Source organism: Saimiri boliviensis, chromosome 12 (assembly GCF_048565385.1).
Source record: "Saimiri boliviensis isolate mSaiBol1 chromosome 12, mSaiBol1.pri, whole genome shotgun sequence".
Taxonomy (NCBI): Eukaryota; Metazoa; Chordata; class Mammalia; order Primates; family Cebidae; genus Saimiri; species Saimiri boliviensis.
In genome coordinates, this window is record NC_133460.1 from 75,755,434 (window position 1) to 75,780,772 (window position 25,339).

General features: G+C 40.8%; 1 protein-coding gene and 2 pseudogenes across 3 annotated transcripts in view; 2 read left to right on the forward strand and 1 right to left on the reverse strand.

The window, feature by feature from the left end:
• Nucleotides 1–25,339, reverse strand: part of HTR7 (5-hydroxytryptamine receptor 7) — a 119,656-nt gene that overhangs the window by 72,714 nt on the left and 21,603 nt on the right. The gene's annotated exons all lie outside the window — the stretch shown is intronic.
• Nucleotides 641–1,139, forward strand: LOC101029947 (small ribosomal subunit protein eS10-like; annotated as a pseudogene).
• LOC120363217 (large ribosomal subunit protein eL6 pseudogene) lies at nucleotides 17,981–18,932 on the forward strand (annotated as a pseudogene).

Genomic DNA, 25,339 nt, shown 5'->3' on the forward strand with positions numbered 1-25,339 from the left:
TAGTGCATTACCTGGTTTCTGGCTTTTGCGGGGTACCAGGTATTACTATGTACTATGAAAGGACTTGACATTGGTGTGTGCATTGGCTGGTGAGTCAGGCAATAGCTATGATGTTAGGGGTGGCTGAGGACAGTAGTTTACAGGAAATGGTCATTACTATAGGGGGCTACTCGTTTCTTTGCATGTTTGGATAAGAAAAGCATGATTTGGTTCCTAAAACCACATGCTTGATCTGGGCCATCCTGCCACCTTAGCAGCTGCTTCTGCCCAGGGACACGGAGGCCTCTCTCCCACTCCCCACACACTCATTTCTGAGTAGCGACAGGGGCTGGAGGCCTATTTTATGGGGTAGGGGGGCCGCTGGTAGGCAGAGATTGTCCAAGGGAGGAGGGAAGGATGAAGCCAGTGTGTGGCGGAGACGAGCTAGACGAGACCAGAGAGACAGTGTCCAGCCAACATGCTTTTTCCTTGGGGGCAGGACTCCCCCAACTGCCTCCAGGCTTGGCCTTGGAGCTCTAGTTTTGGGGAGGAGTGGTTGGTAGGAAATGAGGGTGCAAAGGCCTCAGCCCTTCGGTTTGAGGTCTGCCGCCTTCAAGAAGCGGGGGCTTGACTCCTCCGGGCCTTGCCTGCACACCTTATGATGTTGATGCCTAAGAAGAACTGGATTGCCATTTATGAACAGCTTTTTAAGGAGGGAGTCATAGTGGCCAAGAAGGATGTCCACATGCCTAAGTACCCGGAGCTGGCAGACAAGAACGTGCCCAACCTTGATGTCATGAAAGCCATGCAGCCTCTCAAGTCCCGAGGCTATGTGAAGGAACAGTTTGCCTGGAGACATTTCTACTGGTGCCTTACCAGTGAAGGTATCCAGTATCTCCGTGATTACCTCCATCTGCCCCCAGAGATTGTGCCTGCCACCCTACGCTGCAGCCGTCCAGAGATAGGCAGGCCTCGGCCTAAACGGCTGGAAGGTGAGCAACCTGCACAACTCACAAGAGGAGAAGCCGACTGAGATACCTACAGACGGGGTGCTGTGCCACCTGGTGCCCACAGGAAAAGCCGAGGCGGGGGCTGGATCAGCAACCGAATTCCAGTTTAGAGGTGGATTTGGTCGTGGACGTGGTCAGCCACCTCAGTAAAATTGGTGAGGATTATTTTTAAAAAAAAAGTATGCTTTATTGGCCCTTTTCCTTAAAGGACTCCACCCTGAAGCCAGTTATCTAAATAAGACACAAGCTAATTTGAAAAAAAAAAAAAAAAAAAAAAAAAAACACCTATTAAGTTAAATCAGTCTTTGAATCTCTTTGTGAAAGAAATTTACACCTTTAAAGGAAACCTCCATTTGCAAGTGCATCTTTGTCTCTGCAACCAAACCACTAGGAAGTTTTTCTATGGAGAAGACAGTGCCTTAAACTTTACATAACAAACCTTGCTTGCCTTTGTTTTGTTCTAAGTTCTGTGCCTTTGAGGTGTACATTTTCTACTTTATCTCATCTAACAGTCATGTCTTTGGAGATGGAAATGTAGAGTTGCCTAGCTAATAAAAGTTTTGGGTATGAAACCAGTAATAAAGAGACTGGTAGTCTAAAGTGGGGGAAAGAAATTTTTTGAAACCTGACAAATGAAAAATCTTATAATTCTATAAGATCTGCTTATTTGTATCTGTATGTTTTATGTGTTATGTGTATGTGATGTTTCACTACCAAATTTTATGAAAGAGCTCTAATCAATAGGCTTCAAGAAAACTAAGTGCTTCAATCAAATATCAGAAAAACATACTAGCTCAAATACCTGTTAGCTCATAAGAGTTTAGTAACCTTTGATAAGTAAAATGAGTTGTAACATTTCTTTAGTAATTCAAAATCTAAACACCATGTTAAACTAAGTAATCCCAGGCTTTTCACCATAAATTAGGAGTTACTAAGGGTTAGAATAGTTGTTAATAAATATAATTAAAACCACTAGATATAAGAGAATTCTACATGCATAGTCCATAAAGAAATGAAGACGTGTTTTTAGTAAAGGTTATAAAAACATGAGGATGTGGTTTTTGCTAAAGAAAAAGTAATTTTGTCTAGTTTAGGGACTATATAAAGACTGCTTCAAAATGAAGAAAAAATGACACAGATAGGAACCCTTGATTCCTATCTGGCCACGGGGTCATCCATGGTATGAAGCTGCTAAAGGTAAAAGTTACCAGTGAAGTTCTGCAATGGATCCAGCTCCTGGGGAACAGGTTCACAAGACACATGAGTAAACGCAAACTAATAAGGAAAAAGAGAAATATTCAATGCCTTGATTATTGTTACCTAAAATAGCTAAAATGAAAGTAAAACAGTGTGCTGGGTTGGGCCAAGCTCAGATGTGGGACTGTCTGATCTCAGACACTAGCCTCAAAGACAGCCACAAAGAGAAAAGATAGACCGGGGCAACAAAAAGTGCCTCTGAGACCTGTGATTACCAAGAAAGTAGCTAATGTGTGGGAAGGGCAAAACCAAGAAACTAATGAACCCAGAGGGCATAATGTGAAGGAACTGTTCCATTTTGTACATCAGTATCATCAGCTTCCTAAAAAACCTTTACTAAAATGGATTGTAAGAGTAACTGATTTTGGAGTAGTATCTTGCATTTTAAATATGGCAGAGTGGAAAAAAGATATGTAGGTTGATGCAGGACCCACAGCTCACTACTGAAAAATCACAGATGGGCATATGTGATACAGACTGACAGGAGGGTATTCTTAGAGAACAGCTAATATAGAAGTTAGAAAGAAATTATTGGGTGGGGCACAGTGGCTCACGCCTGTAATCCTAGTACTTTGGGAGGATGAAGTGGGTGGATCGCCTGAGGTCAGGAGTTCAAGACCAGCCTGGCCAACATGGTGAAACCCTGTTTCTACTAAAAATACAAAAATTAGCAGGGCATGGTGGCACACACTTGTAGTCCCAGCTACTCAGGAGGCTGAGGGCACAGGATCACTTGAACCCGGATGGCAGAGATCACAGTGAGCCAAGATTATGCCACTGCACTGCAGCCTGAGTGATAGAGAAACTGTCTCAACAAAACAATAAATAAATAAATAATAAATTGTTTAGACAGTGAGGGTTTGGGAGTCCTTGGTAAGGTTTTCCTTTCCATGAAAAGCAGCCACCAAATCGTTTCTTTTCTAACAAAGAGCAGCCTGTAAAATCGAGCTTCAGACACAGACAAGCAAGCTAGAAGCTTGCAAGGGTGAATACTGGCAGCTGTACCAATAGGAAATGGCTACCTGGGGTTAGGCACATTCAAAATGGCAACTCCATCCTCCCTTCTTTGCCAAACCACGTGTACAGTAAGAAAAAGACAATATGGCACTGGCCAGGCAAAGACTCTATTTGCATAATAAGATTAGGGTGGGATGGCCAGCTTCCTCACCAACTATGTAAACATTGCACCTGGTCCAGCCAATCTGTGGGCCCTATGTAAATCACACATCGCCTCCTTAAGCCTATATATAAAATCTGTTGCACTCCACAGTGGGCCAGAAGTCCCATTCAGGTGTTCTTCTCTCTCACAAGAGAGAGAGAGCTGTTCTTTCTCTTTCTTTTGCCTATTAAACCTCTGCTCCTAAACCCACTTCTTGTGCCCGCCTACTCTATTTCCTTGGCATGAGATGACAAACCTCAGGTATTCACCCCGGACAGCGATGCCATTTCATATCCTGCCTGGCAGACTGGATAAAAGCCCTAAGAAGTGCCCTTCCCTCACATTAGCTACCTTCTTGTTAATCACAGGTCTCAGAGGCACTTTTTGTAGCCAAGTCTATCTTTCCCTTTTGTGGGTGGCTTCCAGGCTAGTGGTATGAGATCAGACAGTCCCACATCTGAGCTTGGCCCAACCCAGCACATTCTTTTACTTTCATTTTAGCTATTATAGATAACAATAACCAAGGCTTTGAATGTTTCTCTTTTTCCTTATTAGCTTGCATTACCTCATGCATCTTGTGTCCAACTCTACCTAGAAATGCCAAGCGGAGCACGCCAGATGCAGCCACTGATATGCTTCGTATCTAAGCCATGAGGGGCTCATTTTATGATAACAGGAATATTCACCCACCAAATATGCCCACTACCTAGGTCATGATACACACTGTGGTTAAAGGTGCCCTTCCAAATGGGCTCCCCATGTGATGCTACTCCTAATGTTGTTCCAGAATAACACAGAAGCCACAGCAAATTGGCTGTTTCAGCTTCCCCTCAGGGGTCTTACAGATGCTAATGAAACATTAAAGTAATTAACAAGGGGGTGGGGCAGGCGGAACAATGAGACTCAGAGAAGAAATCAGAGAGGAGAATCATGGGATTCATCCTATCAGGGTGGAAGTCTTTAGATGGTTATTAAGAAATTAAATGAATAAAATAGAAATTGATGGGGTTAAAACCAAGGTATTAGTACAACACTACCAAGGGTTGGATGGGCTAAAGGGACTTTGCTAGTTCACCAGCATTAAAGGGTCCCAAAGCTATTTATTTACTGGTTTGGGAGAAAAATTGGAGAAATTTTTTTAAAAAGAAGACAAAGATTACAATGAGAACGCTGACCAGTAATTGCATGGGGCAAGGGTGAAGCAGGTGAATCAAGATATAGACTGACAAGGCCGGGCGCGGTGGCTCACACCTGTAATCCCAGCACTTTGGAAGGCCGAGGCGGGTGGATTACGAGGTCAAGAGATTGAGACCATTATGCTCAACATGGCGAAACCCCATCTCTACTAAAAATACAAAAAATCAGCTGGGCATGGTGGCGCGTGCCTGTAATCCCAGCTACTCAGGAGGCTGAGGCAAGAGAATTGCCTGAACCCAGGAGGCGGAGGTTGCGGTGAGCCGAGATCACGCCATTGCCCTCCAGTCTGGGTAACAAGAGCGAAACTCTGTCTCAAAAAAAAAAAAAAAAAAAAAAAAAAAAGGATATAGACTGACAAAAGGGCTTAAGTCCCTTGCCTCAACCCCCTGCTGGGAACCTGAGTCCTTTTCAACAGAAAGGGCAAAATGGTCATAAAAGAAGTTTCTGGAATCAGAATGTAAAACTGTAAGATTACCAATTTGGGCCAAGCACGGTGGGGCGTGCCTGTAGCTGAGATTACAGGCACCCACACCTCGCCTGGCTATTTTTTGTATTTTTAGTAGAGACAGGGTTTCACCATGTTGGACAGGCTGGTCTCGAACTCCTGACCTCAGGCAATCTGCCTGCTTCAGCCTCCCAGAGTGCTGGGATTACAGGCAAAAGTTGGAATGCTTACACAGGCATTTTGTAAAGTGATTATGTCTCCTTTACCTAAATGTTTATAAAATGGATATTGTATTTGACTGGGGGATGTTTCCCTACCTCGTACTATAAAACAGAAAGCATGCAAATAAGTCCCTCAAGTAATACTAAATGGAAATGTGCAGGGAGGGGGACAACAAATGCTGGGGCCTTTTGTGGGGGGCGTGAGGGAGAGCATTGCAAAGAATAGCTAATGGATGCTGGGCTTGATACCTGGGTGATGGGATGATCTGTGCAACAAGCCATCATGGCACACGTTTACCCACGTAACAAACCTGCACATCCTGCACATGTACCCCTGAACTTAAAAGCTGAAGAAAACAGGCCGGGCACGGTGGCTCACGCCTATAATCCCAGCACTTTGGGAGGCCGAGGCGGGTGGATCACAAGGTCAAGAGATCAAGACCATCCTGGTCAAAATGGTGAAACCCTGTCTCAACTAAAAATCCAAAAAAATTAGCTGGGCATGGTGGTGCGCGCCTGTAATCCCAGCTACTCGGGAGGCTGAGGCAGAAGAATTGCTTGAACCCAGGAGGCGGAGGTTGCGGTGAGCCGAGATCACGCCATTGCACTCCAGCCTGGGTAGCAAGAGTGAAACTCCATCTCAAAAAAAAAAAAAAAAAAAGTTGAAGAAAACAAAATGGACATGCTAAATGAGAACCAGTAAGATTGCTGAAGCCCACAGAGTGTAGAGTAGATGCTAGAATGCTGGTGGGAACAAATTCTGTACTTTGAAAGCCCTTTGTAGAGCATTTATTGCAGCTTACGGCAAAAGCCTGTGAGCACCTCCCAAATGATGACTACTGAGACTTTAACAGAAATTCCACTTGAGAAGCATTTTTTGAGAAGCATTTACTGCCTTGCTACGGGACATTAACTGAAGCTACCCCTATGCTAATGGGGATACCAGGGCCCAATTGAAGTGCCCAGCGTTCCCTAATAAAATGGAAATGGTTTATACAGGATGATGCTATCTGGAGTGTACAAGGAGATCTCAAGAGCAGAGAGCTACTTTCTCCTAAGACTGACTCTGAAACTGTATGAGGAGCTCCTGGATTTTACAGTGCCCAGTAAGCAGCGCTCACCTGACTGACAAAGAGCTGCTTGGTTTGTGGATGGTAGCTCCAAGGTGAAATGACAGTGTCCTGTTTGGAAGGCTGCCACTCTAATTGTAAAGCATACTCTTGTGAGCAGAATATACCTTTCTCTCCGAGTTCTCCAAAATTTGGAAACTATTCATGAGCATTCCTAAAACTTATTTTGCACATAAATTGGCCTATCACTTCTTTTTAGTAAAAAAGGAGGGATCGATTAGAGGCAGAGAAATTCTATTTCAAAGGAAAACTATATCACAATTATTATTGGATTCCAGTGGTGACTTTTGAGTTATTATTTTTCTGCAGTGAGTCTCTAAAAAAGAACCTAGTTATAATTTTCTTCATAATGTTTTTAGTTACCTCTCTAATGGAATAAGTTCCTCTTCCATTCTGACGTATAAATTCTCTTTTGTCAAATTCTTAATGTTATTTATTTCCCCATTGTTTCACTTCTTCTAAATTGAAGTTGTGGTGTTTTGAAGACTATAGATGATTCAAAACAGCCTATGAATCTCCCTAATTTGAAATCCAACTCAGCCTGATCTGTTTCTCATTGCCAATCCCCTGCCACTAAAACTATACATGCACCCTTCCTCTAAGCCCAGGGACTATCTTGGAAGAGGTGAACACATAAGACAGTAAAGTCTGATTTTGAGGGATAGAATTAATTCAGACCCTCCAAATAACCTGGCTTTTTGCTTTGGTTTTTAGCTCTTATATTGCATAAAAGGTTTTAAGCATTGATGAGTGCCTGCCCACCTCTACTGCCATCTGGCCTAGAACACTTAAATTGGCTGTAAGTTTTTTGCCTCTGTGTCCCTTGGCCATAAGGACCTCACCAAGGGACAGGACAGACGTGAAGCAGATAGCCGCACCACCTCAGCAACAACATGCAACAAAATAAAAGTCTGGCCACTGAGGCTGCCTCTGGCCAATCTTAGCCAAAAGAGAGAAAATAAGAAATAAAAAGAATTCTAATCCCTCTGCTGACTGAGCACACCTCCTCTTGGCCAAGAAAACCCCAGAGAAACCTTAAAAGCTAAATTCACAGCCATGGTGGGATGGGAAGTTGGACACACCTCCTTATGCCCCCACCCTCAGGGGAGTCATCAGGCTTTCTTCCCTAAGGGCTAAATAGAAACTAGTCCTTTCAAAAGACTATTAGCTTATCTTCGTAAGTACTCAACAAAGACAAGATTAATCATGCTTTCACCCCTCCCTGAGATAAGATGAGATTAATCATTCCTTCAGCCCTGAGACATCTGCTTTCTTTATTCCCTCTTCAAATGTTCACCTTACCTTAGGTAAGATGTAGATTTACCGGGTACTGACTAAACTCTCACAAGTATGTAATCATTTGTCTCACTGCTCCCCCATTCCCCACCCCTTTTAAGAAAAATGTATAAATACTAAACTTCCTGAGAACCTCTTTGGAAAAAGCCATAGGTTTTTCTGTGACTCAAGATTTCCCTGGGCAAGCCCTGAAGCTGGACCAATAAACCTCAGTGAGCAGAGACTTGTGCCTTAATCACTCATTTTGGTTGTCAGACCACAGAAAAACTTGTATATAAATGTTTATAACTATTCATAATAGCAAGAAAGTGGAAACATTTCAAATGTCTTTCAACTGTTGAAAGAATAAACAAAATATGCTATACCCATACAACAATCTATTCAGAAAACAAAATGAGCTACTGATACATACTACAATATCCATGACCCTCAAAATTATGTCAGGTAAGAGAAGATAAACACAACAACACATATTTTACGAGTCTGTTTACGTGAAATTTCCAGAAAAGGCAAAGCTATAGACAGAAAGTAAATGAGTGGTTGCCTGGAACTAGAGGACAGAAGTGGGTATAGACTATAAAAGAACACCAGGAACTTTTGGGGGCTGCTGTGGTTTAAATGTGTTCATATGTTGGAATCTTAATCCCCTGTGAAACCATGGTAGGAAGTGAGGCCAAATGGGAGGTATTTAGGTCATGAGGGCTCTGCCTTCATTAATGCAACATTGTTCTGCACTCATTAACCTAACACTGTTATCGCAAGAGTGGACTTGATATAAAAGTGACTTTGCAACCCAGCGCAGTGGCTCACACCTGTAGGCCTATAATGTCAACTACTTGTGAGGCTGAGGTAGGAGAATTGCTTGAACCAGGGAGGCAGAGGTTGCAGTGAGCCTAGATGGCACCACTGCAGTCCAGCCTGAACAACAGAGTAAGACTCTGTCTCCAAAAAAAAAAAAAAGTGAGTTTGGCCCCTTCTTCCTCTCGTGCTCTCACACTCTCTTACTCTTCCACCACTTGCCATGGAATGATGCAGCACAAAGGCCCCCACTAGATGCTGGCACCATGTTCTTCAACTTCATATCCTTCAGAACCATGACTTTATATATAAATTTCTAGTGTTTAGAGAGTATAGATTGGTTTGTGTTCCCACTCAAATCTCATGTCGAATTATAATCCCCAGTGTTAGAGAAAAGGCCAGGTGGAAGGTAACTGGATCGGGGGGCAGACTTCCCCTCTTGCTGTTCTCATGATAGCAAGTGAATTCTCATGAGATCTGGTTGTTTAAAGGTATGCAACACTTCCCCCCATCTCTCTCTTCCTCCTGCTCTGGACAGGTAAGACATGCCTACGATTGAAAGTTCCCTGAGGCCTCCCCAGCCATGCATCCTGTACAGCCTGTGGACCCATGAGCCAACTAAACTTTTTTTCATAAATTACCCAGCCTCTGGTAATTCTTTATGGCAGTGTGAGAATGGACTAATCATATGAACTACCCAGTCTCAGGTATTATGCTATAGCAACACAAAATTAAGTAAGAGATATTAAAAATATTATAAAACCGAATTGTGTTGATAGATACAAAACTACAAATTCACTCAAATAACTGACCTATATACTAATCTATATCTACTTACACAGAGTAATTCTATGATCTTGAAATTATACCTCACTGAAGCTGCTAAACAACAACAAAAACTTCTTAAAAAATATATAAATGTAACTCTACATTCCTACCCCTTCTTAGAAATTCTCTCCCCCTTCCTTATCCCTAAGCTGCCTCTTTAAACAGAGATGCCTAAGGCTGGGGACCCAAAGCCCACAGGAATCTGCTGGGTTTCAAACCTTTTGTTTGAACAAAGTATTTCATCCCTTTTTAATTTCTCCTCAAATATCCAGTGATTTGTAGATAATGTAGTGTTAGAACCCCAAATTGCCTCATGAAGGCTTTGCCTGATAGTTGGTTTCTTTTTCTGGGGCCAACCCACTTCTAATTGTCCTCTTGGTTTCTGAGATCACTTTTCCCAACACTGGACTGAGTTCAGCCTCATTTCTTAGGCCATAACCTTGTAATAAGAAACACTTATACCACCACAGACCCCAGACCAGGAATCATTCAGACTGGTATCAGCTAGCTTCCCACTAGCTTTGGGGAAGGGTTTCATAAACTAAAAGGCTTATCCCAGAGAGTCCCATCTTTAAAAAAAAAAAAAAAAGAACCCTTTTTAAATGTCAAAACATTTTTCTAGCCCACATTTAGTAGTGATTTTACTTTTAGTATCAGTTGATTCAGAAAATATAGTATGGGCCAGGCATGGTGGCTCAAGCCTGTAATCCCAGCACTTTGGGAGGCCGAGGCGGGTGGATCACGAGGTCGAGAGATCGAGACCATCCTGGTCAACATGGTGAAACCCCGTCTCTACTAAAAATACAAAAAATTAGCTGGGCATGGTGGCGAGTGCCTGTAATCCCAGCTACTCAGGAGGCTGAGGCAGGAGAATTGCCTGAACCCAGGAGGCAGAGGTTCCGGTGAGCCAAGATCACGCCATTGCACTCCAGCCTGGGTAACAAGAGCGAAAACTCCGTCTCAAAAAAAAAAAGAGGCCGGGCGCGGTGGCTCAAGCCTGTAATCCCAGCACTTTGGGAGGCCAAGGCGGGTGGATCACAAGGTCAAGATATCGAGACCACCCTGGTCAACATGGTGAAACCCTGTCTCTACTGAAAATACAAAAAAATTAGCTGGGCATGGTGGTGCGTGCCTGTAATCCCAGCTACTCAGGAGGCTGAGGCAGGAGAATTGCCTGAACCCAGGAGGCGGAGGTTGCGGTGAGCCGAGATCGCGCCATTGCACTCCAGCCTGGGTAACAAGAGCGAAACTCTGTATCAAAAAAAAAAGAAAAAGAAAATATAGAATGACAAAAAGCTACTATAATAGCTTAAATGCTCTTAGGCAAATTTGCATTTTATTAATCATAATCATATCTACATTTATTAGGAAGGAAAATCTGCTATTTAAAAAAAGAAAGACATTCTTGCAGAAATTGCTTCTGCCTTCTGGGAAAGTGCAGAAATTCACCACTGGGAGAATATGTCATTCTTTTGTTTGGGATGGCACAATGTTTAGGTTGTGAAAGGGATGGCTCTAGGCTAGTCTGATGAGTGAGTCAGGCTAAAAAGAGATAAACTGTTCTGCATAATGAAATAATAAAGATTTTTAAGTGGTCCCTGGAAATTTAAGAGAGTGATGGCTTTTTAATTTTCTTTTTATTTAGTTGTTGTTGGCAGGGGAGTAGGAATGAGAAGGAAGAATGTGAACAATGTTCAGAATTTTTGAGGAGAAAAGTTTTGAGGGAAAGAGTTGTTGAACATGACTTCAGACCATCATTAGTGTTCAGTGCAAAGATCTGGACACTGCCAGACATCCTGGCTTACAAAGGGGGATAGGTACTATAAGAAATGTGCTTTCTAGTAATTTTCTTGAGTTAACCCTTTGGAATAAGAACTAAAAGTGATTTTTATACATACAGGAAGAAAATCCCAAGTAGCTGAACTAGTGCTACACATAGAACAAAATGTCAACATAGGTCCTATAAGACAGTCCCACTGAGTCTGTCAATTCAAAGGACAATTATAACATCTTAGTGTTGTACAGGACCGAGCACAGAAAGTCAACACCAAGACAAAAGTGTGCCAAATTGCAGGGTGTTTATTGCCAGCGGCCACGGAGGATTCGCATCTCTCCAACCTGTGGCCCCGAAAGGAGCGTGTGAAGACCCTTTATACCTGTAAAAATCACCTTGGGAGTGAGGGTGTGGGGCGGGGGCTGGTGGTGAGGGGGGTTCTGAACATTCCAGTGGATTCCTGGGCTAAGATGGTGTGAGGGGCTCCGGACATTCCGAGGGCCAGGGGCCCCTTTTGACATTCTGGTTGTTACTTAAATGATTCACAAAAGTCAAGATTAGCATTTGTTTTCACATTGTCTGGGTAAGGTGACGATTATAGTCCTTAATTACTTATTCACATTTGGGTTATAGAGAGAAGTTTCAACAGAAAGATGAAGTATGGTTGAGGTATGCAGTTTTATGGAGCTTTTTACCATGTCACACTAGCATTATAAGGCAATACGATGTTTCTTGACTTACGATGGGCTTACTATGGGTTTACCTAGACACAACCCCATACATAATAAGATAAAAAGGTACTCAATGAATATTGCTTTTGAAGTACTAAAAAGTTGAAAAATAGTAAGTGGAACCATCCTAAGTTGGGGACTGTCTATAATCTATTTACAACTGATTTTTAAAAAGCTCCCTGGCATACACATTTTTAAAAGCTTAACCCTCCCAGCACTTTGGGAGGCGGAGGCAGGCAGATCACCTGAGGTCAGGAGTTCATGACCAGCCTAACCAACATGGAGAAATCCCGTCTCTACCAAAAATACAAAAATTAGCTGGGTGTGGTGATGCATGCTTGCAATCCCAGCTACTTGGGAGGCTGAGGCAGGGGAATCACTTGAACTCAGGAGGTGGAAGCTGTGGTGAGTTGAGATTGTGCCATTGCACTCTAGCCTGGCCACAAGAGCGAAACTCCATCTCAAAAAAAAAAAAAAAAAAAAAAAGAAACAACAAAAAACTTAACCATCAAAAACCCTATGAGGAAGGTATTATCAACCCAACTTCACAATGTGGAAATTGAGGCTTATGTGGAATAAAATGATGTGTTACATCTCATAAGAAAGTCACAGAGTAGAAGGTGGAACAAAATGGCTGAATACAAGCTTCCACCAATCATCGTCCCTGAAGAAACATCAAGTTTAACAGCTATCTACACACACGCATACACACACACACACACACACACGTACGCATGCACGCACACACGCACACACACACAAGCACCTTCATAAGAACCAAACAACAAGTGAGCAATCACAGTGCCTAATTTTAACTTCATATCACTGAAAGAGGCACTGAAAAGGGTAGGAAAGACACTTTTGAATTGCTAATGCCATCCCTCTCCCAACCCCCAGCAGCAGCCCCAAAGCATAGAGAATCTGTGCACTCGGGGGAGAAAGAGCACAGTGATTGTGGGACTTTGCATTGGAACTTACTGCAGTCTGTCACTGTGAAAAGCAACCCTGACAAGAACTCAGCTGAAATCAGTGCAGGGAGCATTTAAACCAAGCCTAGCCAGAGGGGAATCATCCATGCAGTCAGAACTTGAGTTCCAGCAAGCCTTGCCACTGCAGGCTAAGGTGCTCTAGAAAGGCAGTCTATTTCACAAGGATTGCAACTCCAAGGCAAGTCCTAGTGCTGTGCTGGGTTCAAAGCCAATGGACTTGGGGGACACATGACCTACTGAGAGACAAACCAGGACAACCAAGGGAATTAATATGGTTTGATGTAGGGTGGAAAGAGAGATGGGGAAAGTTTATTCAAAGGAATAACAGAGGCCTTCACAAACCTAGAGAAAGCCATCAATATCCAAGTAAAAGAAGATTAAAGAATGCCAAGCAAATTTAATTCAAAGAAAAGTACATGAAAGCATTTAATAAACTCCCAAAGGTTGAAGATAAAGAAAAGTTTGTAAAAGTAGCAAAAGGAAAGAAACGACATACAATGAGCTCTAATATGAACTCTAACATGTCTGGCAGCAGACTTTTCAGTGGAAACCTTATAGGCCAGGAGAGAGTGGCATAACATATTTAAAATACTGAAGAAAGAAAAAAACTTTTAACCTAGAATAATACATCCAAGTCTTTATTTATCCTTCATATCTGAAGGATATTTTACCCTAGAATAAAAATATCCTTCAGATAGGAAGAATAAAGACCTACCCAGACAACCAAAAGCTGAGGTATTTTTATCAACAGCAGACCTGTCCTACAAGAAAATGGAAGTTTTTCAGTCCAAAAGTAAAGGATGTAAATGAGAAATAAAAAATCATCTGAAGGTACAAAACTCACTGCTAATAATAAGTAAACAGAAAAACACAGACTATAATAACAGTGTAATTGTAGTATGTTACCTACTCACGTCTTGAGTAGAAAGACTAAAAAATAAACTGATAAAAACAATAACGTTTTAAGGCATAGACAGTACAATAAGACATAAATAGAAAGAACACCAAGTTTCAAAGCCAGAAGATAAAGGTAAAGTATAGAGGTTTTATTAGTTTTTGCTTGTTTGTTTATGCAATCAATACTAAGTTGTCATAAGTTTAAAATACCAGGTTGTAAGGTATTATTTACAAGCCTCACATTAACTGCACAAAACAGAACAAAATACCACAAATACAAAAAATAAAAAGAAAGAAATTCAACCATACCACTAGAGAAAATAATCTTCACTAAAAAGAAGATAGAAAGGAAGGAAAGAAGGAAGAAAAACACAAAACAACCCGAAAATAAATAAAAAATGGCTGGAGTAAGTCTTTACTTATTAATAACAACAATGAATATAAATAGACTAAACTCTCCAATGAAAACACACAGAACAAGCTGGATTTGTTGGCTCACACTTGTAATCTCAGCACTTTGATGGGTCAAGGAGGGAGAATTGCTAGAGCTCAGAAATTTGAGACTAGCTTGGGCAACAAAGCAAGACCATGTCTCTACTAAAAATAAAAATTAAACCAAAAATTAGTCAAAAAAGACACAGAATGACTGAATGGATTTTTAAAAAATGGACCCAATGTTCTGTTGCCTATCAGAAACACCCTAACACACTTCACCTATAAAGACAAACATAGACTGAAAATAAAGAATGGAAAAATATTTTTCATGCAAATGAAAAACAAAAAGAGCAAGAGCACCTACACTTTTATCAGAAAAAATAGATCTCAAGACAAAAATCATAAAAAGAGACAAAGAAGGTCATTGTATAATGATAAAAGGGTCAATTCAGCAAGAGGATATAACAATTGTAAATATGTATGTTCCCAACACTGAAGGACTCAAATATATAAAGAAAATGTTAGAGCTAAGGAGAGAGATAAACCCCAATACAATAATAGCTGGAGACTTCAACACCTCACTTTCAGCATTAGACAGAGGACCCAGAAAGAAAATCAACTAACACAGAACTTAATCTGCACTACAGACCAAATGGACCTAATAGATATTTAAACAATATTTCATCCAATGACTGCAGAACTCGTTCTTCTCCTCAGCACAAGGATCATTCTTAAGGATAGACCATATATTAGGATACAAAGCAAGTCTAAACACATTCAAAAAAGCTGAAATAATGTACCTTCTGTGACCACAATGGAATAAAACAAGAAATAAACAATAAGCAAAACCTTGGAAACCACGAAAACACATGGAACCTAAATAATACATTCCTGAATGACCAGTGGGTCAATGAAGAAATTAAGAAGCAAACTGAAAAATTAATTGAAACAAATGATAATGGAAACACAATGTATCAAAATCTGTGGGATACAGTGAAAGCAGTAATAAGAGAGAACTTTATAGTTATAAATGCATACATCAAAAAAGTAGAAAAACTTTAAATAATCGATCTAACAATGCATCTTAAAGAACTGGAAAAGCAAGAGAAAACAGAACCCAAAATTAGTAGACAAAAAGAAGTGAAAAATATCAGAGCAGAAATAAATGAAATTGAAATGAAGAAAATCATGCAGAAGACCAACAAAATGAAATCTTGGTTTTTTAAAAACATAAACAAACTTGACAAACCTTTAGCTTAACTAAGGAAATAAGAGATAAGACCCAAATAAATAAAATCAGAGATGAAAAAGAAGGCATCATAACTGATACTGTAGAAACTCAAAGGATTATTAGATGTTTAACATGTCACTAAATTGGAAATCCTAGAAGAAATGGATTAATTCCTAGACACATACAACTTACCCAGATTGAGCCACAAAGAAATCCAAAGCTTGAAGAGACCAAAAACAAGAAATGAGAGAGAAACCATAATAAAAAAAATCTCCTAGGAAAGAAAAGCTTAGGATCCAATGGCTTCACTGACTGCTGCATTTTACAATACATATATATATATATATATATATATATATATATATATATATATTTAAATTATTAATCCTACTAAAACTACTCTGGAAAAGAGAATACTTGTAAACTCATTTTATGAGGCCAGTATCACCCTGATGTCAATACCAGATGAAAATGCATCAAAAAAAGAGAACTAGATAGGATGTAGAAGTCTTAGGGGGTGGAAAATTAAAAACAAACAAACAAAAAAGTACAGGCTAATATCTCTGATGAATATTGATGCAAAAATCCTCAACAAAATCTTGCAAACCAAATTCAATAAGATATTACAAAGATCATTCATCCCAACCAAGTGGGATTTGTCCCAGGGATGCAAGGGTAGTTCAACATATGCAAGTCAATCAATGTGATACATTATATCAGCAGAATGAAGGACAAAACCCATATGATCATTTCAACTGGTGTTGAAAAAGACATTTGATAAAATTCAGCATCCCTTAGCATGATAAAAACCCTCAAGAAAACATTGAGTGTAGAAGGAACATACCTAAATATAATAAAAGCAATATATGACAGACCCACAGCAAGTATCATATTGAATAGAGAAAAACTGAAAGCCTTTCCTCGAAGATCTAGAGCACAATAAGGATGCCCACTTTTCACCACTGTTATTCAACATAGTACTGGAAGTCCTAGCTAGAGCAATTAGATAAGAGAAAGATAAAAAGGGCATTCAAATTGGAAAGAAAGAAGTCAAACTGTCCATGTTTGCAGATTATACAAACTTACATTTGGAAAAACCTGAAACTCCACCCACAAAAAAAAAAAAAAAAAAAAAAAAAAAAAAAAAAACTATTGGAATTGATAAACTCAGTAAAGTTTCAACATACAAAATCAGAAATCAGTAGTATTTCTATATGCCAACAGCAAACAACCTGAAAAAGAAATCAAGCAATACCATTTACAATTAACCAAAGAAGTGGTTAATTGTAACTAAATATTTAACTAAAATTGTAACCAATTTCCTAACATGGTTACAATTAACAAAAGAAGTGGTTAATTGTAAATGGGATTACTTGAATTTTCCAAAGAAGTGAAAGAAATTGAAGAGAACACACAAAAAAATGGAAAGATGTTCCATGTTCATGGATTGGAAGAATGAATATTGTTAAAATGTCCATATTAACCAAAGCAATCTACTGATTCAATGCAATCCATATCAAAATACCAATGACATTCTTCACAGAAATAGAAAAAAAATCCTAAAATTTGACATTTATTGACTGTTTATCTTGTGTCAGTACACCCACAACAGCCAGCCTCAGTAATCCAAATTTGAATACCACTCAATAACTGTTACCAATAAACTGTAACAATATTCTTCCTTTGAAGAAGATCCTGATTCACTGCCATTTATTAAAGAACAAAAATCATTTACCTGAAAGGCATTAATTACACTCACACAAAAACCATTTGCTTACACAGCTTCTAAATTTGTAACCAGATAGACACAGTAGCCCATTCATGGAATTTTTTATTCTGGAACACCTAAGAAAAGGCTAAAGTCATACCTGAAAAGTTGCCTAAGTACAGCTGAGCAATACTGTGGGCAAAAGTCATTATAGAAAGATTTAGCCAGCCAGGCACAGTGGCTCATGCCTGTAATCCTAGCACTTTGGGAGGCCAGTGTGGGTGGACAGCCTGAGTCCAGGAGTTTTGAGACCAGCATGGGCAGCATGATGAAACCCCATCTCTAGAAAAAATACAAAAATATTTGCCAGGTGTGGTAGTCCCAGCTACAGGGAGAGATGATGTGGGAGGATCACTTAAGCCCAGGAGGTAGAGGCTGCAGTAAGCTTAGGTGGCACCACTGCACTCCAGCCTGGGTGACAAAGTGACCCTGTCTCAAAAAAAAAAAAAAAAAAAAAAAAAAAGGAAACAAGAAAGCTTTGGCCCAGTTAGGATGCTCCACAAAAATGGGAAAAATAAAATAAAACACCTACTCCAACTAACGTTGTGCCACTCACTGGACTTTCCACACTGGGGTATGTGGGAGGATCCCCAGACAAGAGGTCAGTCTGGTGCGCCTTCCAAGTTCTGGCTCCGCCACAGGCACTTATGTCTCTATACTTTGGTTTTCTCTTCATAAAATGTAAAGGTGGTACTATATAATCTCTAAAATTCTCTATCAGTCAGGGTCTCAGCAAGAAATAGATTGCACAATCCAATTAGGGTAGTTCAAGGAGACTATTTGCAGAGGCATGTGCTGGAGGTAGGAAAACCATAAAAGAAAGTTCGTAGTTCTCTTTCCCATCTTGCAAGATGGCGGGTGAAAAAGTTGAGAAGCCGGATACTAAAGAGAAGAAACCTGAAGCCAAGAAGGCTGATGCTGGTAGCAAAGTGAAAAAGGGTCACCTCAAGGCTAAAAAGCCCAAGAAGGGGAAGCCCCATTGCAGCCGCAATCCTGTCCTTGTCAGAGGAATCGGCAGGTATTCCCGATCTGCCATGTACTCCAGAAAGGCCATGTACAAGAGGAAGTACTCCGCCGCTAAATCCAAGGTTGAAAAAAAAAAAGAAGGAGAAGGTTCTTGCAACTGTTACAAAACCAGTTGGTGGTGACAAAAACGGCTGTACCCGGGTGGTTAAACTTCGCAAAATGCCTAGGTATTATCCTACTGAAGATGTGCCTCGAAAGCTGTTGAGCCACGGCAAAAAACCCTTTAGTCAGCACGTGAGAAAACTGCGAGCCAGCATTACCCCCGGGACCATTCTGATCATCCTCACTGGACGCCACAGGGGCAAGAGGGTGGTTTTCCTGAAGCAGCTGGCTAGTGGCTTATTACTTGTGACTGGACCTCTGGTCCTCAATCGAGTTCCTCTGCGAAGAACACACCAGAAATTTGTCATTGCCACCTCAACCAAAATTGATATCAGCAATGTAAAAATTCCAAAACATCTTACTGATGCTTACTTCAAGAAGAAGAAGCTGCGAAAGCCCAGACACCAGGAAGGTGAGATCTTCGACACAGAAAAAGAGAAATACGAGATTACAGAGCAGCGCAAGATTGATCAGAAAGCTGTGGACTCACAAATTTTACCAAAAATCAAAGCTATTCCTCAGCTCCAGGGCTACCTGCGATCTGTGTTTGCCCTAACAAATAGAATTTATCCTCACAAATTGGTATTTTAAGTGTCCTAATAATCTAATTAAATAACCAATTACCTTTAAAAAAAAAAAAAAAAAAAAAAAAAAAGAAAGTTCAGGCCAGGTGTGGTGGCTCATGAGGTCAGGAGTTCAAGACCAGCCTGGCCAAGATGGTGAAAACCCATCTTTACTAAAAATACAAAAATTAGCCAGCGTGTTGGCAGGTGCCTGTAATCCCAGCTACTTGGGAGGCTAAGGCAGGAGAATCACTTGAACCTGAGGAGTGGAGGTTGCAGTGAGCTGAGATCATGCCACTGTACTCCAGCCTGGGTGACAGAGTGAGACTCCGTCTTAAAAAAATAACAAAAGTTCAGCAACAGAACATTCGCCATCCCAGGCCCACAGGAAGGAGGGAAGAGGGCAGGAACATGGTCCAGAAGGAAGGAGTCATGCAGCAAGGGATTTCTGAAAAAGACCAGTGACTTCTAGACAAGGGCACAGTCAGTGTAAGGTAGCCCTACAAGCAGGGAGTCTTCACTCCACCTTCCCACTCCCTCTGATATCCTTCCCTGGACTCTCCATTGGCTTAACCCAATGAAGACAAGCAGCATGTCAGTTTCCCAGGGAAGAGGACAGAGTACAAGAGGGTGGAGTAGACTTGGAGACATGAACTAGCACAGGTCCCTTCCAGTTCTAACATTCTCTGGTAGTTGTGAGGATAACTCAACCTCAACTGACCTCGGGCATGCCAAGCCTGAAACTCCTAGGCCATTAGAAATGAGTATGAACCGCCGGGCGCGGTGGCTCAAGCCTGTAATCCCAGCACTTTGGGAGGCCGAGGCGGGTGGATCACAAGGTCAAGAGATCGAGACCATCCTGGTCAACATGGTGAAACCCCATCTCTACTAAAAATACAAAAAAGTGCTGGGCATGGTGGCATATGCCTGTAATCCAAGCTACTCAGGAGGCTGAGGCAGGAGAATTGCCTGAACCCAGGAGGCAGAGGTTGCGGTGAGCCGAGATCGCGCCATTGCACTCCAGCCTGGGTAACAAGAGTGAAACTCCGTCTCAAAAAAAAGAAATGAGTATGAACCAAATTACACACCAAGGTTAGCCCCTACGCCACCACCTTAGAGAATATTCCAGAGTGTTGAGATCATGCCTCTAGGGGATCTTCTAAGCTCTAGATATGTTATTCGATTTTTATCTTTTTATAAGAGGATACTTGGAGGAAATAGTATGTGGAAATTAAAAGAAATTTTTAAAAAATGAAATAAAAGAGGATACACGATTTGCCATGAATAGACCATATTTTACATTCCCTTCTCTGTGAAGCTTAAGAGTTAAGGCACCAGCTCTGAAAGCACACCCATGCTGGTTCAATTCCAGGTTCTGACTCTAGGTAACCTGATTAAATTATCTAAGTCTTTCCTCATTTCTAAAATGGGGATAATAGAACCTACCACATGGGGTTGCTGTAAAGATTAAAAGAGATACTCAGTATGTAGCACAGGGTCTAATAAATAGTAACTTTAATTATTAATCTTACATTGAGAATTTATTTGACAAGAATTTCTTGGGGAGTTGTTAATGGCTTTTAGCTGAGTTACCTTCCTTTTCCTTCATTTTTTCTCAGGGGGCCTCCTCCACATGACTTCCTGGAGTTCCCAAGATGCCAGTAATAATGAGGAATTTTTACTGAAGAGACACAATAAATGATTTGTTTGAAGACTTATCACCTTAGACAAGATGAAATTAATAGCTTTCATTGGGAAGATTGTTCATTTTGAAAATATGAAACTTACACATTGAAAATAAAATTAAATCTAAATGAAATAAAAATCAATCATCACATAATGCAATTTGAAAAATGTAATTTAGAAAAAGGAAACTTGGATTATTATCAAAAGGCTTTATTTTGGCTGGTGTCTTTTATGACTACATAATCCTATTTTGAAAAATCTTGGAGGCACTTTGCTATTGTCTATCTATAGGTACACTAAGAAATTACAAGGATAGGTAAAAGGTGCCACAACCATAAAAGAGAATGTGCAAATGAAAAATTTCAAGAATACAGCAAACATCAAGCTTTGTATACCTAACTGAGGAGTAGGAGGGAAAAAAATTAAGGAGCTACTGGTGACACAGAAGCCAAGATTCAAAAGTTGAGCTGCACACATTCATGCAGCCTATCCACATTTCCAGAGCACATTCTTAGTGCCTGGCACTGGGCTAGGCCTAAGGTATACAAATCCTACTAGTCCTGCAGACAGTGCTCCTACCCTTGGAGTATCCAAAGTCTATTGGGGAGGCAGGCTCATGAGCAACAACCATCCAAAGAACATGATGGAGATGAACATTTTGCTTTAATCTGAATACATAAATACGGGAACATAAATTCAGGAGAGAGGGAGTAAAAATCACTAAAGGCTTGCTACATCAGTTAGCTTTTTCTGCATAACAAACTACTGCAAAACCTTGTGGCTTGAACCACAGCCTTTTATTCAGCTTGATCTTCTGTGAGTCTGCTGGGTTATTCCAGTCCAGGCAGATTCAGTTTATCTCAGTTGGCTTTTCTCTGTGTCTGTGGTCAGGTGATAGATCTGCTAGTGTCTGGACAATCTATAATAACTTCATTCATTCACCTGACTGGCAACTGGCAGCCAAGGAAATAGAATGAGTAGGCCACGGTTCTCTCATTATCAAATGTGGGCTTCTTCACATGGTAGTTAGCAGTCACAGGGTCCCCAAAAGAAGGTCAACTGCAATGAACATCCTTTTTCACCTCTCTGCTGTGTCATGTTTGCTAAGATCCCATTAGGTAAGGCAAGTTACAAGGCCAATTCTAAAATCTGTATAGGAAGGGCTGCAAAGTCACCCTTCAGAGGTTGTGCATGTAGGAACATGAATTGAGGGTAGTTTTTACAGCCTATCACAAGGCTGCGTACAAGTTATATCTTGGGGTGGGGAATGTTACAGTCTCCTAGGAATTTTCCAGAAAAAATTTGCTACTCCCTGGAAAAAGAAGCAAGACAGGAACCCACTGTGGAAATGTAAAAATGCCTCTGACTCACCCAAGATGTGGTAATGTGTGTATTTTGGGAGGTTATGGAGATAAGGTTAGAGTTCATCTCATGATTTCCCATTTTGTGCACGCATATTTGAAATCTCTATAGCTATCATACTATTTCCGGTGCCTAGTCTTGCCTCTAGGGCTTGGAAACTAACCTAGTAAGCTAAACCATCTCCATGCTGGGGATGTTCACATAATGAGCTATGCAGATAAAATCCCATTGTACTGACCACCCTTATAGGAAGAACTTCATGACAGAACATCCTGGGAATGAAATTGGCAGTGTCCTCATAAATCACAGAAGCAGAGCTAAGCCTTCAAAGTTACAGAACAAATGGTCCTGGCAGCTATGATGAGGTCTCAACTCAGGGAAGAAAAAAAGACAACCCACCAAGGCAGAAATGGGTTATTAGTAGTGCAGCTTCTATGTCTCCCTTTCATATTCCTCTGCCTAACTGTTTTATACCAAGACCCAATTAAAAAGTCCACTACTGCTTGTTTGCTTGCTTCATTCATTCATTCATTCAACCACTAATCCAGCAAACATTTATTGAGCACCTTCCACATACCAATAGGAGCTGGAAGAAAACATGGATAAATGAGATGCCCTGTCCCCAAGGACCTCAGCATTTGGTGTGTAAGGGACCCAGAAATATAAACAATTACAATTCAGCATAATGAGAGTAGAGAAAGAAGCTCAGGGGACTAAGGAAGAGCTTGAGATTGAGAGGGACATGTAACCCAGACCTCAGTGTCACAGACAGCTTCTCAAAGGCTGTGACACTTTAGCTGAATCTCAAAGAATGTCTAGGAAAAATAGGCAGACAAAGGAAGAGCCTTCCAAGCAGAGGAAACAACTTGTACTGGGGCATGGAAGCACAGGAGAACATCTAGTACTTAGGAAGTATGCAAGCAAAGGGCAAGGGCAGCTCTGATGCCCTCTGAAGTGTGATGATGCATCCAAGCCTTCCCCATTCACTAAAATGTTATAAAAGATACAAATTATATATCCTTCCCGACTGACCTACTGATCCCACCTCAGCATGAATGAATTCAAGCCACTGACTTACCTTGAGCAGCATCTGAACTTGATCATAGGATACATTTTGGCCCCCATTGCTGACATCAATAAACACATAGAGTGCTTTGGAGGGCAGGATGGCATTCCCTGCAGCCTCATCAAGCCCCAATATAGGTTTTTCCTAAAGGTAAACTTGATTTACTTATCCCTTTTAGGATGGAAAAGGAGAGTCAGAAAGAACATCATCAGCAAGCCCTCCCATTCAAACAACTCCCTCGTCCCAGAAAGCTGCCCTAACTGACTGGGGGAACCTAAGTCCCTGATACAGGTCAGTACTGAACTATATTAACAATAGTATTAATAACGATGCTGTCTGTCAGTGTATGTTTATTGAGTCAGATCATTGGCTAAACTCTTTGTGAATATGTATTTTTAATTATTAAAATTTTAAAATTTGAGACAGGGTCTTGTTCTGTTGCCCAGGCTGAAATACAGTGGTATCACACAGCTCACTGTAGCCTCAACCTCTGGGGCTCAAACAATCCTTTTACCTTGGCCTCCTAAGTGGCCAGGACTACAGGCACATGCCACCACAGGACTTTTTTTTTTTTTTTTTTTTTTTTTTTTTTTTCAGAGATGGTGTCTTGCTGTATTGCCCAGGCTGGTCTTGAACTCCTGGGCTCAACTGATTCTCCAGCCTTGGCTTCCCAAAGTGCTGGGATCACAGGAATGAGCTACCATGTTCAGCTGTGAATATAATCGCATTAAATCCTCACATTAACTCTACAGAGATAGTTCTGTCATCATGAGGAATGAGGTTTAGAGATAAGGCATAATGACTTATGCAAGGTCATAGTTAGGGAGTCAGAGACAATTCTAGAAGGACCTGTATCCTATCCCCTGGCTTCTACCTCAACAGCTTTCTGTGCCCTTAAACCTCAGTTCCAGGTCTTACCTGGTCCTATGAAAATCTTGGTCTAAACAGCTCCCATCTCTGACCTTTCCTGGTCCCAGCTTCCCTACTGTACCCCCCAGTTCATTAGAGTCATTTATTAATTTAGAATTATGTTTGTATCCTGACTTTGCATGAGCCAGTAGAAGATTAATGAGAGGAGGTCTTAAGCCTAAAGTGTTTCTACTCTAGTAGAATATTCATTAATTTACCCAAGCATTCATTCAACTAAGATGTGTAAGCATCTACTGTGTGCCAAGAACTTTTTAAGTATTAGGAAGTTGATGTGAACAAGGACATCAAAGTTTTTGTGCATTCTAATGGAATTTAAGACACTTACATAAATAATGCTATGGTTTGAATGTGTTCCCTAAAAGTTCATGTGTTGGAAACTTAATCCCTCTGCCTTTATGAATTGATTAATGTCACTACTATGGGAGTGGGTTCGTTATCTCCAGAGTGGCTTTGTTATAAAGTGAACTCTCTCTCTAGCTCTCTTGCTCTTGCCCTCTCAACATGTTATAATGTAGCAAGAATGCCATCACCAGATGCTGGCATCAAGCTCTTGAACTTCCCAGCTTCCTGAAGAGTGTGCTAAATAAGAATGTTTTCTTCATAAATTACCCAATCTGTGGCATTCTGTTATAACAACAGAAAATTACTAATACAAACAATTATCATCAGAGTACAATACAGCACATTTGGACTGGAATCTAGGTCTTCCAGGTAAGTGCCTATCAGTAAAACTTCTTGGAAGAGTTGCTTCTAGCTGCCATCTCTCCTTTCCTCTCACTCTCTCTTTATCTAACTCTAGCTGGCTTCCATCTGACTGCTTCACTAAAACTACTCAAGATCACCAATGATTTCAAGGTCACTAGTTTGATTATATTCCATCTTTGTCAAAACATTTTCCCCTTAATTTCCACGACAGATGTTCCTCATGTCGCACTGACTAACCATCCCTTTTTAAGCTTTGCTGGGTCCTCCTCTTAACCTCCAAACACTCCATCTCCTCAAAGTTTGGTATTTGGACCCCTTTTCCTATCTGCTCTCTCCTATACCATTGCCTGAAATATCATTTACAATGACACCCAATTTTGTACCTCTAGTCCTGAATTCTCTCTGAATTCTAGACTCATATCCAAGTGTCTATTGATAGACAATTTGTCATTCAGAATAGAACTTTTGATTTTTAAAACCAATTTAACTGCTCTGACATCTTGGTAAACAGTATCACCATCTACTGATTTTGCTTGAGCCGAAAGCACAAGAGTCATCTTTTATGATTCTGTCCCTTAGCCCCTTCATCCAGTCCATCAGCAAGGCCTGCCAATGCACCTCCAAGACAGATCTGTAATTCCTCCAGTTGTCTTTTTTTTTTTTTTTTTTTTTTTTGAGACGGAGTTTCGCCCTTGTTACCCAGGCTGGAGTGCAATGGCGCGATCTCGGCTCACCGCAACCTCCGCCTCCTGGG